Below are 13,918 nucleotides of genomic sequence, written 5' to 3'. Positions count from 1 at the left end.
AACAACAGTATCTCTCTTCACCCTGCAGCCCTACTGACTGAATGTGATCCAGTGGGAAGGAGCTCAGACACTCCTCCTCTTAGACAAGTCAAACATCGTCCCACTGCAATACATCGTGACCTTTCTCTCTTTGAACATGATCTTCTCAACATTCAGCAAAGTTGCTTTGTTTCACAAATTCCACCACAGATCACACTTGTCTTTCCTGCAACAGAGCACAGCCCTGCTCTTCCCAGACTTGTCCAAAGCAAAGGTGGTGGATAAATGAAGATAGTTGACTAGGGTCTACCCAACTGGGTGTGTTTCCCATAGACACCAATACAATTGCAGCTGGGCCTGGTCTACTTAATTCATTGACTTTCATTGAACCAAAAAGAGAGAGAAAAAAAAACAGGGAGGGGGGTGTCTCGCTTCCTCTTTAGTTTCTGTTTAAAGGTCTTTTCTGCTCTGCATAGCTCTGAAGGCTCTTCCAGACCTTTTCCTACAACTGTCGAGCCTCGCACCACACTGCTCTCCTCCACTGGCTGATTGAAGTTTGTTCATATTTCACTCTGAGATGAGAATAAGAGTGTAGGGCAGGCTTAAGACAGCGCGTCTGCAGGATATTGAGGCCAAGTTGTCCTCTTAATCTGTTACCTGAGGCAGAGGTAGTGCAAATTGCAGATACGTTACTGTTAAGTTATTTAATTTCCATTCAACGTCCCATTCTTGCTTGTAATAAAGGAAGCAGGATTATGGCAGTTTAGACATAATAGTTTCAAAGCACTGGCCAATAGAAAGAAGGTTAGGCTATCATTTCATCTTTTGGAGGAATCCACAGTTGTATACTTGTTACTTATTAACCAGCACATAAACAATCTGGTAACATTAGTTCCATTTAAAGTCACAGGACTTGAACATGACACATGCTAGATTCATGAGCTCTCATATTCCAGCTGAGCATCTATAACATTAGCATGACAAAAATAATGTGTGAGTGTGTGTGCCTTCAGAAAGTATTCACACCACTTGACTTTTTCCACATTCCATATGTTCTGTAACAAAGTGGGATTAAAATTTATTTGATTGTTTTTTGTCAACAAACTACACAAAATACTCTGCAATTAAAAATAAAACACTAACATATCTTGGTAAGATAAGTATTCAATAAGTGTTAGAATCGCCTTTTGCAGCGATTACAGCTATTACAGAGTCCTTCTGGATAAGTCTCTAACGGCTTTGCACACCTAGATTGAACAATATTTGCCAATTTTTCTGTCAAATTGGTTGTTGATCATCGCTAGACAACCATTTTCAAGTCTTGCCATAGATTTTCAAGCAGATTTAAGTCAAAACTGTAACTCGGCCACTAAGGAACATTCATTGTTGTCACGACTTCTGCCGAAGTCGATGCCTCTCCTTGTTCGGGTGGTGCTCGGCGGTCGACGTCACCGGTCTTCTAGCCATCATTGATCCATTTTTCATTTTCCATTGGTTTTGTCTCGTCTTCCTACACACCTGGTTTCAATCCTATTCTTTACCTGTTGTGTATTTAACCCTCTGTTTCCCATTATGTCTTTGTCAGAGATTGTTTTATGTTCAGTGTCGTGTTTGTATTTGGTGCGCGACGGGTCCTCGTACCCAATTTGTTTCATTTTTATTTATGGTTTTGGAGTTATGTTTTATTAAATTACTCCATTTTACCAAGTTTAATTCTCCTGCCCCTGACTTCCCTGCCACCTATACACACGAATTGTGACAATTGTCTTCTTGGTAAGCAACTCTGCTGTCTTGTGTTTTAGGTTATTGTCCTGCAAAAAGGTGAATTCATCTCCCAGTGTCTGGTGGAAAGCAGCCTAACCCAAATTTTCATCCAGGATTTTGCCTGTGCTTAGGTCCAATTCGTTTATTTTTTATCCTGAGAAACTCCTCAGTCCTTAACTATTACACGAATACCCATAAAATGATGTATCCACCACTAATATGGAGAGTGGAACTCATTTCTTATTCAGGACAAAAAGTGAGTTGCTTTGCCAAATCTTTTGCAATATTACTTTGGTGCCTCGTTGCAAACAGGATGCATATTTTGGAATAGTTATATTTTGTACAGGCTTCCTTCTTGTAACGATTGTTCTCCTCCTCGTCTGAGGAGGAGCATGGATCGGACCAAAACGCAGCTTGTGTGGAATACATGATGAATTTATTTAAACAAGACGAACACGAAGCACACTTGAGAAATTACAAAACAATAAACGACGTAGACCGACCTGAACATGAGAACTTACAGAACACGAAGAACGCACGAACAGGAACAGACTAGACAAACGAAACAGTCCCGTGTGGTACATACACTGACACGGAAGACAATCACCCACAAACAAACGGTGTGAACAGCCTACCTTAATATGGTTCTCAATCAGAGGAAACGTCAAACACCTGCCCCTGATTGAGAACCATATAAGGCTAAATAACAATGAACCTAAACATAGAAACAAATAACATAGACTGCCCACCCAGCTCACGTCCTGACCAACTAAACAAAGCTAAACAAAGGAAAATAAGGTCAGGAACGTGACACTTCTTGACACTTTTTCAATTAGGTTAATATTTTAGAGTAACTACAATACTGTTGATCCATCCTCAGGTTTCTCCTATCACAGCCATTAAACTCTGTAACTGTTTTAAAGTTGCCATTGGCCTCATGGTGAAATCCCTGAGCAGTTTCCTTCCTCTACAGCAACTGAGTTAGGAAGGACGCCAGTATCGTTGTAGTGACTGGGCGTATTGATACACCATCCAAAGTGTAATTAATAACTTCAGCATGCAAAAAGGGATATTCAATGTCTGCTTTTCAGATTTTGACCCATCTACCAATAGGTGCTGTTCTTTGAGACCTCTCTGGTCTTTGTGGTTGAATCTTTGTTTGAAATTCACTGCTCGACTGAGAGACCTTACAGATAATTGTAAGTACAGAGATGAGGTTGTCATTCATAAATCATGTTAATTGCACACAGAACGAGTCCATGCAACTTATGTGACTTATTAAACACATGTTTACTCCTGAACTTATCTAGGCTTGCCATAACAAAGGGGTTGAATACTTAATGACTCTCCCTCAGCTGGACACTGAGGGAGAGAGGGCTCTGCACGTGACACCCGCTCAATTTTCATTTTTAATTAATATGTAAAAATCTTGAAACAGAATTCCACTAACATTTTGGGGTTATTGTGTGTAGGCCAGTGATAAAAAAATCTCTATTTAATTTTAAATTCCGGGTTTAACACAAAATGTGGAAAAAGTCAAAGGGTGTGAATACTTTCTGAAGGCACTGTACAGTATGTGTACATCTGAGTGTCTGCCTCTAGGTATGAGATTCCTCACTGCCCCCCCCCCCCTCACCCCTCCTCACTGCTCTCACTTTCAGTAAATACCCACCCAGGTGGCGTTGAGGAGAAAATACCAAATGTTAGTGTTTCTGAGTTCAGAATGGCTCTGTCCTCAGGCAATGTGGTGGCTAGTGACTGTGGGTCAAAAGTGAGATTCACGAAGTGGATGTCTGGGGATAACAATGTCAGGGGTAGTGTAGTGTAGTGATAGGGATGGATGGATGGGAGGAGACAGGCAGGGAGAGGAGATATCGCAGATAGACTGATAATGCGTGCGTTGCTACAGTTGCCAGGCAGATTTGATAGCTTGACGTTGGCTATGCAGCCTGTCCTTTCCCTGACTGGGGGAATCTCATCTCTTCTGCTTGCCTACGCTCTCTCTTTCTCCCTCAGGTCTAAAAGGTTTTTATCCTTCTGTCTTACACACACACACACACACACACACACACACACACACACACACACACACACACACACACACACACACACACACACACACACACACACACACACACACACACACACACACAATACATAGCTAACAGAAATATTCAGGTTAGATAAATTCAGAAAAATGGAGGAGCTGGAAGTGAACCATCCACCTCAGTACCTGAGTATTTCAATAAATAAACATCCAGTAAGAGAGTTTTGCTGTAAGCTGTCACTCATAAGAGATGGTGGTAGTGTAGTCATCAGTTAAACATCCACAGGAATCCCCCAGCATTTCTCCTGGGGAAGGTCCACTACCTCTGCATCACTGGAGATGGCAGAAATTAATTTACTCAGCACATGCACAGGACCATGCCTTTTAAATACTGAATAACCTCTATCTAGTAACCACACGTGCCTTTTATGGGCTGCTATACTGTACGGCCATCTCCCACAGAGTAGTGAGACAATAAAGTAGACGAGCTCAGGGCGAAGATCTCCTCCCAGAGAGACATCAGGGACTGTAACATACTCTGTTTTACGGAATCATGGCACTCTACGAATATATTGTCCCCGTCCATTCAGCCAACAGGGTTCTCCATCCATAATTTTCTTCGGGTCATCTTCGCTGCCATGTATATTCCCCCCCAAGCCGACACAGCAACGGCTCTGAAGGGATTATGTGCAAACTGTAAACTGCATATAATGAGGCCGCATTTATGGTATCGGGGGATTTTAATAAAGGAAATCTAAGGAAAACGCTATCGAAATTCTATCCACACATCTCCTGTGCTACATGCGTAACACAGACCGTGGATCATTGCTATCATTGCTAATTTCCCAGTCTGGGAAATGTTCTCGGTTGCTTCTGAGAATAGTGTCGATGTATAGACTGACGCAGCGACTGGGTTCATCAGGAAGTGCATAGAGGATGTTGTTCCCACTGTGATGATGAGAACAAGACAAAAAACATGGATAGATGGTAGCATTTGTGAAGATGGAAAGCGCAAACCATTGCATTTGGCAACGGGACTGGGAATATGGACATGTACAAAAATACCAGCTATGACCTCTGTAAGGCAATCAAAGAGGCAAAACGACAGTACAGGGACAAGGTGGAGTTGCAATTCAACGGTTCAGACACGAGACGTATGTGGCAGGGACTCCAGACAATGGACGAGCTAAACACCTTCTTCGCCCCCTTCGAGGAAAACATCATCAAGCCCCGACGCTGACGAGGGCTGTGTGCTCTCATTTTCCGTGGCCGACATGAGTAAAGCATTTAAGCTTTTTAACCCTCACAAGGCTGCCATTATCCTAATTTATGTCCCTTTTACTGCCCGGAAGGCCTCGGCTGATCCTGCAGCTATTGTATGCAGTTACTACTAAGGTGGTGTGCCCTAGTAGGAAGTCCACCATGTGCAGCTCACCCTGCACTAATAAAATAACCTGAATATGTCTACCTCTGCTAAACTTCCCAGTAAAGCAAGAAACAAAATTAAGCATCCCAGAAAAGTGTTAAAAATACCCCACGTTAACATTTGTAGCTGAAGAAACAGATAACAGATGACATTCATATTCTGACAGTCTCTGAAAAACTTAAAAAATACCTTTGATTATAAAGTGGTGCCAAAGGTGGAGGTGTTGCTGTTTATATTCAGAACCACATTCCTGTAAAGCTTAGAGAGGATATCATGTTAAATACTGTTGAAGTAATATGGCTACAGGTTACTCTGCCTCACCTAAAGCCCATTCTGGTGGGAAGCTGCTATAGACCATCAATTGCTTACAGTCAGTATCTAAATAACATGTGTGAAATGCTTGATAATGTATGTGATATCAATAGAGAGGTATACTTTCTGGGTGATTTAAATATTGACTGGTTTGCATCAAGCTGCCCACTCAAGAGAAAGCTTCAAACTGTAACTAGTGCTACAACCTGGTTCAGGTTATCAATCAACGTAGCATGGTAATTACAAACAGTACCGAAATGAAATCATCAACATGTATTGATCATATGTTACTAATGCCGCAGAAATGAGTTTAAAAGCAGTATCCAAATCCATCGGATGTAGTGATCAAGATATAAACTCAGCAAAAGAAGAAACGTCCTCTCACTGTCAACTGCGTTTGTTTTCAGCAAACTCAACATGTGTAAATATTTGTATGAACATAACAATATTCAACAACTGAGACATAAACTGAACAAGTTCCACAGACATGTGACTAATAGCATTTGAATAAAGTGTCCCTGAACAAAGTCAAAATAAAAAGTAGCAGTCAGTATCTGGTGTGGCCACCAGCTGCATTAAGTACTGCAGTGCATCTCCTCCTCATGAACTGCACCAGATTTTCCAGTTCATGCTGTGAGATGTTACCCCCCTCTTCCACCAAGGCACCTGCAAGTTCCCGGACATTTCTGGGGGGAATGGCCCTAGCCCTCACCCTCCAATCCAACAGGTCCCAGACGTGCTCAATGGGATTGAGATCCGGGCTCTTCGCTGGCCATGGCAGAACACTGACATTCCTGTCTTGCAGGAAATCACGCACAAAATGAGCAGTATGGCTGGTGGCATTGTCATGCTGGAGGGTCATGTCAGGATGAGCCTGCAGGAAGGGTACCACATGAGGGAGGAAGATGTCTTCCCTGTAACGCACAGCGTTGAGTTTGCCTGCATTGACAACAAGCTCAGTCCAATGATGCTGTGACACACCGCCCTAGACCATGACGGACCCTCCACCTCCAAATCGATCCCGCTCCAGAGTACAGGCCTCGGTGTAACGCTCATTCTTTTGACGATAAACGCGAATCCGACCATTATTGCCCTGGCCACATCTGCAGTCCTCATGCCTCCTTGCAGCATGCCCAAGGCACGTTCACGCTGATGAGCAGGGACCCTGGGCATCTTTCTTTTGGTGTTTTTCAGAGTCAGTAGAAAGTCCTCTTTAGTGTCCTAAGTTTAAATAACTGTGACCTTAATTGCCTACCGTCTGTAAGCTGTTAGTGTCTTAATGACTGCTCCACAGGTGCATGTTCATTAATTGTTTATGGTTCATTGAACAAGCATGGGAAACAGTGTTAAAACCTTTTACAATGAAGATCTGTGAAGCTATTTGGATTTTTACGAATTATCTTTGAAAGATAGGGTCCTGAAAAATGGATGTTTATTTTTTTGCTGAGTTTAGTAGCCATATCTAGGAAAACCAAAGTTTCAAAGGCTGGGCCTTGTGTATAAGTGGTCATACAAAACATTTTGTAGTGATTCCTATGCTGTTGATGTGAATAATATTTGTTGATCTGTGGTGTGTAATGACGAGCAACCAGACGCTGCACTTGACACATTATGAAATATGCATTATGAAATTGCTTATCCCAGTTACTAATAAGCATGCACCCATTAAGAAAATGATTGTTAAAACTGTTAAAACCACATGGATTGATGAGGAATTGAACAATTGTATGGTTGAGAGGGATGAGGCAAAAAGATGGCAAATAGGTCTGGCTGTACAACCGATTGGCGAACGTACTGCAAATTGAGAAATTATTTGACTAAACTGAATAAAAAGAAGAAACTACACAATGAAGCTAAGATAAATTACATAAAGAATGATGCTACCACAGCATGGTAGCAACATAACAACAACATAGTAGCAACACAACATGGCAGCAGAACAACATGGTAGCAGCACAAAACATGGTACAAACATTATTGGCCACAGACCACAGCACAAAGGGCAAGAAGGTAGAGAAAGCAATACATCATGCGAAGCAAAATAACTGCCTTAATTCTGCTGGTCCCAGGAAGAGTAGCTGATGCCTTGGCAGCAGCTAATACGAATACAAAGTACAGGTGCATCAAAGCTGGGACTGAGAGTGTAACGACATGAAGCAAGTTCAGGGAGTAAATGTTTTAATAAAATAAACAGAATATAATACAAAACAAGAAACACTAGCAGCACACAGACAAGAAACAGAAACAATGACACCTGGGGAAGGAACCAAAGGCAGTGACATATATAGGGAAGGGAATCAGGGAAGTGATGTAGTCCAGGTGAGTCTGACGACACGCAGGTGCGCATAACGATGGTGACAGGTGTGCGCCATAACGAGCAGCCTGGTAACCTAGAGGTCGGAGAGGGAGCACACGTGACAGAGAGACTAAGACAGAGCTTCTATCTACAGGCCATCAGACTGTTAAACAGCCACTGCTAGTCGGCCTTCACCCAGTACCATGCCCTGAACCTTAGTCACTGTTCTAGCAGGCTACCATATGGTACTCTACCCTGTACCTTCGAATTCAGCCCTATGTACATAGAGTCATTGAACACTGGCCACTTTAATAATGTTTACATACTGTTTCCCCCACATTAAATGTACATACTGTATTCTAGTCACGGTTCATCCTATTTAACTACTGCGGTACACACCTTTTATTGTCATATACTTTCCATACTGTCTATATACACCATTATATGTATATATACAGTAGCAGTCAAAAGTTTGGACACACCTACTCATTCAAAGTTTTTATTTTAATTTTTTTACTATTTTCTACATTGTGGAATAACAGTGAAGAATATCAAAACTATGAAATAACACATATGGAATCATGTAGTAACCAAAAAAGTGTTAAACAAATCAAAATATATTTTATATTTGACATTCTTCAAAGTAGTCACTCTTCGCCTTGATGACAGCTTTGTACACTCTTGGCATTCTCTCAACCAGCTTCATGAGGTAGTCATCTGGAATGTATTTCAATTAACAGGTGTTCCTTGTTAAAAGTTAATGAACCGCTAGCGGGACACCTATGACAACATCTGGTGAAATTGCAGAGCGCGAAATTCAAAATACAAAAATCGTAATATTAAACATTCATGAAAATACATGTGTCATGCATCATTTAAAAGCTTAACCTCTTGTTAATCAAACCGTGTTGTCAGATATCAAAAAGGCTTTACGGAGAAACCATACCATGCGATTATCTGAGGACAGCGCCCCACATCAAAATACTTTTTCAACCAGTACAGGCGTCACAAAATCATAAATAGCGATTAAATAAATTACTTACCTTTGAAGATCTTCCTCTGTTTGCAATCCCAAGGGTCCCAGCTACACAATGAATGGTTGTTTGGTTCGATAAAGTCCTTCTTTATATCCAAAAAAGTCAGTTTAGTTGGCGCCAATGATCTCAGTAATCCACTCGTTCAACATGCATACAAACTAATCCAAAAAGTTACCGGTAAAGTTCGTCCAAACAAGTCAAACGATGTTTCTAATTAATCCTACTCTAATATCTAAATAAACGATCATATTTAAGACGGAGAATAGTATGTTCAATAGGGAAGATAAATAACGAAGAGTGCGCACCTCATTCACGCTCCAACAAGACTACTTTTCTAATGAGAGAAATTTCAAGAACTTTGAAAGTTTCTTCAAGTGCATTCGCAAAAACCATCAAGCGCTATGATGAAACTGTCTCTCATGATTACCACCACAGGAAAGGAAGACCCAGAGTTACCTCTGCTGCAGAGCATACGTTCATTAGAGTTAACTGCACCTCAGAAATTGCAGCCCAAATAAATGCTTCACAGAGTTCAAGTAACAGACACATCTCATGGTCGAATTGCTGCAATGAAGCCACTACTAAAGGACACCAAGAAGAAGAGACTTGCTTGGCCAAAGAAACACGAGCAATGGACAATAGACCGGTGGAAATCTGTCCTTTGGTCTGATGAGTCCAAATTTGCGATTTTTGGTTCCAACCACCGTGCCTTTGGGTGATGCGGAGTAGGTGAACGGATGATCTGAAAAACATCCCGACAGCATGATGATGCCACCACCATGCATAGGGTGGTAGGGATGGTGTAGGGATGGTGCCAGGTTTCCCCCAGACGTGACGCTTGGCATTCTGGCGAAAGAGTTCAATCTTGGTTTCATCAAACCAGAGAATCTTGTTTCTCATGGTCTGAGAGGCCTTTAGATACCTTTTGGCAAACTCCAAGGGGGCTGTCATGTGGCTTCCGTCTGGCCACTCTACCATAAAGGCCTGATTGGTGGAATGCTGCAGAGATGGTTGTCCTTCTGGAAGGTTCTCCCGTCTCCACAGATGAACTCTAGAGCTCCGTCAGAGTGACCATCGGGTCCTTGGTCACCTCCGTAACCACGGCCCTTCTCCCCCGATCAGTTTGGCCGGGCGGCTAGCTCTAGGAAAAATCTTCGTGGTTCCAAACTTCTTCCATTTAAAAGAATGATGGATGCCATTGTGTTCTTGGGGACCTTCAATGCTGCAAACATTTTTTGGTACCCTTCCCCAGATCTGTACCTCGACACAATCCTGTCTCGGAGCTCTACAGACAATTCCTTAGACCTCATGGCTTGGTTTTTGCCCTGACATACACTGTCAACTGTGGGACCTTATATAGACAGGCGTGTGCCTTTCCAAATCATGTCCAATCAATTTAATTTACCACAAGTGGATTGCAGTCAAGTTGAAGAAACATCTCAAGGATGATCAACGGAAACAGGATGTTCAATTTGGAGTCTCATAGTAATGGGTCTAAATACTTATATAAACACGTTTTTATTTATTTTTATTTAATTTGCAAAAATTCCTAAAAACATGTTTTCACTTTGTCATTATGGGGTATTGTGTGTAGATTTATGAGGAAATAAATACATTTAATCCATTTTAGAATAAGGCGTAACAAAATTTGGAAAAAGGGAAGGGGTCTGAATACTTTCCGAATGCACTGTATATATATATATCATTATTATTATATATTTTTTTATGGATTATGTGTGTATTTTTTATTGGTATTTATTGCTAGGTTTTACTGCACTGTTGGAGCTAGAAACACAAGCATTTCGCTGCACCTGCGATAACGTCTGCAAATCTGTGGACACGACCAATAAACTTTGATTAGATTTGATTTGATTTGAGAGATGTCTAGCCTGAGAGGGGTTTATTTCCTGCTTAATGGTTTAGAGAGGGAGTGTGTAAGAGAAAGAGAGAGAGAGAGAGAGAGAGAGAGAGAGAGAGAGAGAGAGAGAGAGAGAGAGAGAGAGAGAGAGAGAGAGAGAGAGAGAGAGAGAGAGAGAGAGAGAGAGAATGTAGAGTAATGTTGTTTTTTTTAAACGAATACGCTCCCACTGGATCCATGAGACATATCATGATCCTACCAGTTTTGTTTTCTGGCTTTGACTTCTCCTGTCCAGACCCATTTTTTGTATTAATGTGTATAGACGTAATAACCCTGGGCCTGTAGGGTAAAATATAGACTGCAGCTGTGAGGTTGTTATACTCCCAGTGTGTATTTGTTGTAACCTCTTCCAGAAATTGCTGCACAGCACTCACACAATTATGGATCCCAGCTTGAATCTCTCATGGTGATATTAGCACCACGGACACAGGTAGACAAGTACTGTAGGGCAAATTTAATAGAAGTTCACCTCTGTAAACGCCTGTATCAGGACCGCAAAGGGCATGTAAAAGGGGACTAATAGAGACTAGAGTTGATTCTGCCTCTCTATTTACACTAAGCAAAATCCTATGTGCACACATACAGTTGAAGTCAGAAGTTTACATACACTTAGGTTGGAGTCATTAAAACTCGTTTTTCAACCGCTCCACAAATTTCTTGTTAACAAACTATAGTTTTGGCAAGTCGGTTAGGACATCTACATTATGCATGACACAAGTAATTTTTCCAACAATCGTTTACAAACAGATTATTTCACTTATAATTCACTGTATCACAATTCCAGTGGGTCAGACGTTTACATACACTAAGTTGACGGTGCCTTTAAACAGCTTGGAAAATTCCAGAAAATTATATCATGGCTTTAGAAGCTTCTCATAGGCTAATTGACATCATTTGAATCAATTGGAGGAGTACCTGTGGATGTATTTCAAGGCCTACCTTCAAACTCAATGCCTCTTTGCTTGACATCATGGGAAAATGAAAAGAAATCAGCCAAGACCTCAGAAAAAATAATTTGACCTCCACAAGTCTGGTTCATCCTTGGGAGCAATTTCCAAATGCCTGAAGGTACCATGTTCATCTGTACAAACAATAGTACGCAAGTATAAACACCATGGGACCACGCAGCTGTCATACTGCTCAGGAAAGAGACGCATTCTGTCTCCTAGAGATGAACGTACTTTGGTGCAAAACGTGCAAATCAATCCCAGAACAACAGCAAAGGACCTTGTGAAGATGCTGGAGGAAACAGGGACAAAAGTATCTATATCCAGAGTAAAACGAGTCCTATATCGACATAACCTGAAAGGCCGCTCAGCAAGGAAGAAGCCACTGCTCCAAAACTGCCATAAAAAAGCCAGACTACAGTTTGCAACTGCACAAAGATTGTACTTTTTGGAGAAATGTCCTCTGGTCCGATGAAACAAAAATAGAACTGTTTGGCCATAATGACCATTGTTATGTTTGGAGGAAAAAGGGGGAGGCTTGCAAGCTGAAGAACACCATCCCAACCGTGAAGCACGGGGGTGGCAGCATCATGTTGTGGCGGTGCTTTGCTGCAAGAGGGACTGGTGCACTTCACAAAATAGATGGCATCATGAGAACAGAAAATTATGTGGATATAGTGAAGCAACATCTCTAGACATCAGTCAGGAAGTTAAAGCTTGGTCGCAAATGGGTCTTCCAAATGGACAATGACCCCAAGCATACTTCCAAAGTTGTGGCAACATGGCCTAAGGACAACAAAGTCAAAGTATTGGAGTGGCCATCACAAGGCCCTGACCTCAATCCCATAGAAGATTTGTGGGCAGAACTGAAAAAGCGTGTGCGAGCAAGGAGGCCAAACAAACCTGACTCAGTTACACCAGCTCTGTCAGGAAGAATGGGCCAAAATTCACCCAACTTATTGTGGGAAGCTTGTGGAAGGCTACCCGAAACGCTTGACCCAAGTTAAATAATTTAAAGGCAATGCTACCAAATACTAATTGAGTGTATGTAAACTTCTGATCCACTGGGAATGTGATGAAAGAAATAAAAGCTGAAATAAATAATTCTCTACTATTATTCTGACATTTCACATTCTTAAAATGAAGTGGTGATCCTAACTGACCTAAAACAAGGAATTTTTACACAATGTCAGGAATTGTGAAAAACTGAGTTTAAATGTATATGGCTAAGGTGTATGTAAACTTCAGACTTCAACTGTACCTCAACCATCCCCATGAATTTTCCTTTGGGAGTATGAGAGAATCTGTATGAATGTTCAATATGCACACATGAAAAACACATATTGTACACACAGGATTTTTCCCCACACTCCTAGCACTAATCCCGAAGGTAATGCGTTTTAAATACTAAATTATATTACTATCATAGCATTCCATTCCATAAACCCTATAGTATGTATTATGATATTTCTATTAATACCCCAACGTCTCAGAGATTATGGAGAATACATTTTTTCCAAAATAAGGTATACCAACCAGAAAACCTCTTAAAAGACTTAATGTTGTCTAAACAACATACTGTAATGCTTATAATCTGATCATTGAAAGATTATGTCTGCTGGGAGTCTGGCACTGAAAACTTTTAGTTTTGTTTCATTTGATTGTTTATTTTGTTCTTTTGTTTTTACGCTGTTTCCATCACATATCCAGTGGAATGATTGCTACAGAGGATCAACCAGGATGTCTATACTCTGCAGTGTCTGCTTGCCAATGTCAAATTGTTAATACAGCAAAATGTACCTGTACCAGCTCTCATTTATAGATGTCATCCACATAGCCCATACATTTTATTGAATGTACAGTAATATACATTGAAAGGTTTGAATTGTTCAGTCACAGCCAGTGGTAAGGATCTTTTTGTCATTTATTCATCATTATGAACAATATCCAGTGATCCCCATCGCTGCTGTTAGGCTGAAATTAAACCCTGAGTTGGATATGCGTTTTAAACGTGTTCTTCAAAGAACATCAAGTGTAAGCCCCAGGGAACACCATGCAGGAACTCTCTTTATTTGAGCAGCACTCAGGTTAAGAGAAGTTTCTCCCTATTTGAAATATCATACTACAAAGGTTCAGGAAAATGTGGTAAGCTTTTTAACTAATTTCATCATGAAAACATAACAAACCAAAAC

This window comes from Salvelinus alpinus, chromosome 12, assembly GCF_045679555.1.
Source record: "Salvelinus alpinus chromosome 12, SLU_Salpinus.1, whole genome shotgun sequence".
Lineage (NCBI taxonomy): Eukaryota > Metazoa > Chordata > Actinopteri > Salmoniformes > Salmonidae > Salvelinus > Salvelinus alpinus.
This window is presented reverse-complemented; position numbering follows the sequence as displayed.